Below are 6,141 nucleotides of genomic sequence, written 5' to 3'. Positions count from 1 at the left end.
ATATCTGGGCTCTGAAATTCTCCTCGACTTGACCAGTACCGAGTGACTGCCCACAGATAGCTTTAGTCAAACAGCATGAACCAAACCCTGAGGTGACCAGGCCCGCGCATTTCTCTTCTCTAGGGCATCTTCCTCTTGACCCTGGGTCTGCCAGCTCTTCCACTTGTTCCTCAGGCATTTCTGATCGGATGTTGGTGGTTTTCATTTTTGTGGAGAATGGGGTCTTGCTACATTGCTCAGGCAGGTCCTCCCGTCTCTGCTTCCCTAAGTGTTGGGATTGCAGGAATGAGCCAATGCATCTGGCTTCTAACATACTTTTAAAAATAAGTAAACAAATTCTAATCACTGTGGGGGAATATGTACCCTGTAATCATTACTGTGATTTGGGGTTTAGGTTCCCAAATGTCTTGATATTCAGGTTTAACTGACGTCATATTTGGATTCTTGCTGATTTTTTTTCTGTTTTTACCTGAATGCCTAGTTACCAGGGTATCCAATCTTTTGGCTTCCCCAGGCCACAAAGGAAGAAGAAGACTGTCTTGAGCCACACATAAAATACACGAACACTAACGATAGCTTATGAGCTACAAAAGAAAAACAATCACAAAAAAATCTCATAATGTTTTAAGAAAGTTTACGAATTTGTGTTGGGCTGAATTCAGAGCGTGCCTGCAGCCTGCAAGCGGTGGGTTAGACAGCTTGGCCTGCACGTATAAAATTGTCCTATGGATGGAATTAGAAATCATTGTTTTTCGGCTTTGGGAATGTACTGAGGTGCTGATTACAACATCTGATCTATATTTGATGTAGCTGACTCTGATGTATCCATCCACGGCGCTGAGATTCAGGAAGAGAATGGACCTAAAACACTCAGGTGTTTGTGAAACCAATGATTTCATCCGTCTCCTTCCCAGACTTGAAAACCCACCCCTCCTGTTGAGTGTTCCTAGCTGGCACAGCTGAACAAGGTTCCCCTGGGAGCTGCTGGGACACTCAGGCAGCAGCTGGGGTTCTAGGGACCCTCTGTTTCAGGTCGGCTGGTCTTCAGCCGCTGCAGGGAGCTGCTCTGGCTGAGTGTTTTCCAGGACAGACTTGCAGAGGTGGGGAGGACTGAGTTGTCGGGGGTAGAAGTGTAGGTGCTTAATGCGAGATCCTGCTTTTCCTCTTTCGGAAGCTGCACCCACGGTAGTCAGCAACGACCAGCTCAAGACAGAGACCAATCGATTCTTTCTTTTTGAGACAGATTCTCACTCTGTTGGCCAGATTGGAGTATAGTGACACAGTCTCAGCCACTGCAACCTCCACCTCCTGGGTTCAAGTGATTCTCCTGCCACAGACTCACAGGCACCCGCCACTATGTCCAGCTAATTTTTGTATTTTTAGTAGAGATGGGGTTTCACCGTGTTGGCCAGGCTGGTCTCGAACTCCTGACCAGCCCGCCTCAGCCTCCCAAAGTGCTGGGATTTGTGAGCCACTGCGTGCCCAGCCTCAATTGATTCTTTTAAGTTGCTGCTAAGAAAGAAGTAGATTGAGGCCGGGTGCGGTGGCTCACGCCTGTGATCCCAGCACTTTGGGAGGCCAAGGCGGGCGGATCACAAGGTCAAGAGATCGAGACCATCCTGGCTAACATGCTGAAACCCCGTCTCTACTAAAAATACAAAAATTAGCCGGGTGTGGTGGCACATGCCTGTAGTCCCAGCTACTCGGGAGGCTGAGACAGGAAAACTGCTTGAACCTGGGAGGCAGAGGTTGCAGTGAGCCAAGATCACGCCACTGCACTCCAGCCTGGCGCCTGGCAACAGAGCGAGACTCTGTCTCAAAAAAAAAGAAAAAAAAAGATCGTAGGTGGGTGCCTTTTGGGAACTTTGTGTTATTGCTGTTAACGACATTAAAAGACTTTTCTTCAGCTTTGTGTAGTGTCACAAATGACACAACAGCGATAATAAAAAGCTCTGGTTTATTTGGGAGTTTACCACGTTCCAGGTGCTAAGGCTTTTAACACACATTTTCTAATTCTCATAGAAACCCTACAAGACGGGTTTTAGACTTTCATATCCATATTTTATGAAGCAGAAAACCAAAGCACAAGGTTAAGTAATTTATTCAAAGTCATGTGATTAGCAAGGGGCACAGCTGGGACTGGAACTCACTCAATTTGGTCTCAAAGCCCGTCTTTCCCACTCCGGTGACCTATTGTCTCTCAGTTGTAGAAAAGCCACCTCCCTCAAGACTGATGTGCCCACCTCCCGCCTTCCTCCTCCCCATCATGTCCATTCTACAGACCAAGGCCACATGAAACTTTCCTGAAGGATTGCTTTAATCCTTCCATTGCTGGAAACATTCCTGTTACCTAGAGGAGCAGGATCATGTTTGTAAGGTCTGACCGCGCTGTGGACGGCGTGGCGACCCCGTGAATCGCAGGTACACTTCTGGAGGGCCTTCTGGAATTAGAAAACCTGAAACGGCCGTAAGATCCTAGAAAGAGGAAGAAATGGTGCTCGCTTCGGCCTCACACATGCTAAAATGGGAACGGTACAGAGGAGATTAGCATGGCCCCTGTGCAAGGATGACACTCAAGTTCGAGAAGCGGTCCATATTTTCAAAAAATGATAGGAAGAAGAAAGAGGAAGAAATGATCAACCCCAGCAGAGCCTGCTTAACTCTGAGACACTCTCTACTGTTTCTTACTCCCGCCTCCATCGACAAGGCCACTGGACTTTGTAACTGACCTGGGCCAGCCTTGACGCCACACCCTACGACCCCCTCCCAGCTTGCAAAAGACCTCCCTAAATTTAACTTTCGTAACTTTCCACTGCCCACCCCAAACCTATAAAACCAACTCCTATCCCACCGCCCTTTTCGGCCTCAGCCCACCTGCACCCAGGTGAATAAACAGCCATATTGCTCACACAAAGCCTGTTTGGGGGGGGGGTCTCTTCATTCAGAGCACCAGGTTTTTTGTTGTTTTTTTTTCCTTGATACCGGGTTTCACCATGTTGGCCAGGATGGTCTTGATCTCTTGACCTCGTGATTCGCCTGCCTCAGCCTCCCAAAGAGCTGGGATTACAGGTGTGAGCCACTGCGGCCTGAGAGCGTGCGTTTTAGCAATGCTCTCACTCCTTCTGATAATCGGTTGTCCTCATCTTGCAGAATATCCCTTCCATAACTTCTCCAGCTTGCAGTGGTCCCTGCTAATTGGGTCCCCCACTAATCAGGAGGCTGAGCGGGGAGGATGACTTGAGTTCAGGAGTTTGAGGTTGCAGTGAGCTATGAATGTGTCAGTGCACTCCAGCCTGGGTGACACAGCAAGGATCCCAACTCAAAAAGCAAACAAACAAAAGAAACCCAGAGCTGCTGGGCATGGTGGCGGTGCCTATAATCCCAGCTACTCCGGCGGATGAGGCAGGAGAATCACTTGAACCTGAGAGGCAGAGGGTGCAGTGAGCCGGATTGCACCACTGAACTCCAGACTGGGTGACAGGGCAAGACTCTGTCTCAAAAACAAAAAACAAAAATAAAAAAACTAGAGCTAAAATTAGGAGGGGGAGAATGTAAACTTTGAATGAACATATATAAAACTAGGAATCTTTTCTGCTGTCATTAAAATAAGACACTAAATGAAGCATTTTATTTTTATTTTTTATTTTTTTGAGATAGAGTCTCGCTCTGTTGCCCAGGCTGGAGTGCAGTGGGTGTGATCTTGGCTCACTGCAACCTCCACCTCCCGAGTTCAAGTGTTTCTCCTGCCTCAACCTACTGAGTAGGTGGGGTAGCCAGGATTACATGCACACGCCACCATGCCCAGCTAATTTGTATTTTTAGTAGAGATGGGGTTTCACTAAGTTGGCCAGGCTGGTCTCGAACTCCTGACCTCAGGTAATCCACCCTTCTAGGCTTCCCAAAGTGCTGGGATTACAGGGGTGAGCCACCACTCATGGCCTAAAGGAAACATTTTTAAATAAACAGTATATAAGTGACATTTTCTACTTCTTAAATTACTAATGGTGCTAATGCACAATTAACTTCTCTTTACCACCTGCTGCTTGCTAAAAACTTTAGTGTGTCTTTCCAATGAAATTTTAATGAGGGGCTTGGAATAAAAAAGAAAATATTTTTTTCCAGGTGTGTATACTACATTTTTTCTGTGACTCTCTATTCACTGTTTAGAGCTGTTTTGATTAAAGTTGTGTTGATTGTAAAATGTATTTGAAGAGCCTCACAATTGGAGCAAAGTTGCTTTAAATACTCTCCTGTTGAACAGAAGTCATGAGGAAGTCAGTCAATGTACTTTTCATTTGCTATGTTATGGTTCAAGCAGTTTTCTCTGACTGTGGCTAAACTTTCCAATAATCTATCGAATCTCCTCTGTGTTCACTAAATATTATTTTTATTTTCTAATTTTTTTTTTTTTTTTTGAGTGAGAATGGCTCGCTGTCACCCAGGCTGGAGTGCAATGGCACAATCTCGGCTCACTGCAAACTCCATCTCCCGGGTTCAAGCAATTCTCCTGCCTCAGCCTCCTGAGTAGCAGGGATTACAGGTGCCCGCCACAAAGTGCTGCTAATTTTTGTAGTTTTAGTAGAGATGGCGTTTCACCATGTTGGCCAGGCTGATCTTGAACTCCTGACCTCAGGTGCTTCGCCTGCCTCAGCCTCCCACAGTGCTAGGATTATAGGCATGAGCCACCTCGCCCAGCCAGGCTGGAGTGCAGTGGCATGATCTTGGCTCACTGCAACCTCCACCTCCTGGTAAATATCATTTTCGCAAAGCTACAGAAAAATTATGTCAAGAACAAATGCTGTCATATGTATTTTTGTGTGTGTGGTAGAGGGGTAGCTTTAACTTTTTTTTGTCTGTGCTGAAGGTGAAGGCAGAGATCATGGCGTGTTTGACCTGACAAGGGGGACTGAGCCCCGTCTACACTCCATCCCTACCACAGAGCCTGGCTGAGACAGGAGCCTTCCCAGCCAGCACTCCCAAGGGGAGCAGCCATAATTTGGCCCTTGCTGGACTTGGGCATTCCTGCATTGGAAGATGGTCAAACCTAATCCCATGTCTTCTCACCCCAAGGTGCTATGATCTGGTCCTTGCTGGCCATTATGGCAAGTGACCACGGCCCGGTCATTTACTTACTGAGGCCTCAGTTTCCTTGTCTGTAAAAGTAGCATGCTTGCTCATGTTATCTCAGAGATGTAAAAGGGGAAGCCATGAAAAGAGCAGAGGCCAGGCGAAGGCTCACAAAGGCACTGGGTGTGGGTGGCTTCGCTTCTTCCATTAGGTCTTCTTCCCGCAGGAACTTTCCAGAGTGCCTGTAATTAACACAGTGGGAGAGCAGAACTGCAGTAAACCCTGTTCGAGCAGGAAGGGAGTCGAAGGTGCAGGCGCCCGCCTGCAGCACAGCTGTGCTCCCCCCGCCTTGGCCTTGCCCCTTCCTTCGGGCAGCTGGGGACTGCTGTGAGTTTTGCATGGTTCACGGAATAAAGTGCAAACGGGTCCCGTCGCTTTTCATTACTCAGAACTGCTTGCACGAAGCTGGAAAGCTTGCCTCTTGGTGGATGAAAAGTCTTTGTACCTTGGACCCCAGAGTCTGGGCTTCCCCTCACTAACCAGCTGTGTGACCTGGGGCACATCGACCTCTGGGCCTCACTTAATGGTTATATGATTCACTGTCACCTGAGGCCAAGGTGAAAAATAGTCTTAGACCCCTAAGCACAACCCTTTGTCTCCAGAATCATCCTCGGACCACCCACCCACATGTGCCCTGGGGACTTTAAATGCACCTCCCAGGCTCCAGCCTCTTACAGTCTGGGTCACGCTGCCCCGGGCAAGTCTCTGTGGCTCCTTACAATAGGGAGGGCAAATCCCTGCCACACCTGTGTGAAGCCCAGGACCAACCCCTTTCTGCAACCTCAGAGAGCGCCATCAAAGTTTAATATCAGTCACAATAACCTGAAACAGACTCTCAGCGTCTCCCCCCGACTCCTGCTCCAAAAGAAATAAAACAGAAAGAGGCTCACGCCTGTAATCCCAGCACTTTGGGAGGCCAAGGCGGGCAGATCACAAGGTCAGGGATTCAAGACCAGCCTGGCCAATATGGTAAAACCCCGTCTCTACTAAAAATACAAAAATTAGCTGGGTGTG

General features: G+C 47.9%; 1 non-coding gene across 1 annotated transcript; it reads left to right on the top strand.

Annotated features, from left to right (window-relative positions):
• The first annotated feature begins 2,494 nt into the window (after positions 1-2,494).
• On the top strand, positions 2,495-2,601 carry LOC118143923 (U6 spliceosomal RNA). The gene has a single exon (XR_004728408.1). It is a non-coding gene; the product is annotated as a U6 spliceosomal RNA (small nuclear RNA).
• Positions 2,602-6,141: the final 3,540 nt, after the last annotated feature.

This window comes from Callithrix jacchus, chromosome 11 (genome assembly GCF_049354715.1).
Source record: "Callithrix jacchus isolate 240 chromosome 11, calJac240_pri, whole genome shotgun sequence".
NCBI classification, from domain to species: domain Eukaryota; kingdom Metazoa; phylum Chordata; class Mammalia; order Primates; family Cebidae; genus Callithrix; species Callithrix jacchus.
Note: the sequence above shows the minus strand (reverse complement) of the source record. Positions and strands in the feature narration are given on the sequence as shown.